This window comes from Arachis hypogaea, chromosome 11 (assembly GCF_003086295.3).
Source record: "Arachis hypogaea cultivar Tifrunner chromosome 11, arahy.Tifrunner.gnm2.J5K5, whole genome shotgun sequence".
Lineage (NCBI taxonomy): Eukaryota > Viridiplantae > Streptophyta > Magnoliopsida > Fabales > Fabaceae > Arachis > Arachis hypogaea.
This window is the reverse complement of record NC_092046.1, coordinates 132,997,847-132,998,470: the sequence shown is the minus strand read 5'-3', so window position 1 is coordinate 132,998,470 and position 624 is coordinate 132,997,847.

The window sequence follows — 624 nt, the reverse complement described above, 5'->3', positions numbered from 1 at the left end:
ATTGGTGTTGGAAATGAACAGGATCGCTTCATGTTCAAGAGGATTTTCATCCTCTATATACAGATGGCGTTCCTGTTGCCAACCACAATAAACAAAATCTCTCCTATGTACCTAGCTCCAATTTTTAAGATAGACAAAATAAAGGAGGGCGACTGGGGAGCCCATGTTCTGAATTTCATCATCAAGGGCATAGCTAATTACAATTTGAAAAAGAAAAAGTCAATCGACGACTGCCTGTTTGCCCTGATGATAGTCTATTTCCATCTGTCAAAAAATAAAGACAAGAAAGGAGAAGAAAGACCTGCACAACCCTGGATTGCCAACTGGAATAGAGAGCAGTTGGTTGAAAGGATGAGAGCAGAAATGGATGGACATATAGTAAGTAAACAGAATACCTTGGGTGTATTTTATTTACATGGATGCTGTTAACTAACATTTCTACTGTTTCAGGGAATCGTAAAGATGGCAGAAACAAAAGAGAAATTGAAACAAATGAAGCAAAAAGAAAAGAAAGAAAAAAAAGAAGAAGGCAAGTTCATCATCATCTGAGAGCGATACATCTGAAACTGAAGTCTATTCTTCCTCTGAGTCTGAGACTGAAGAAGACTCAGAGGAACCAAAAAT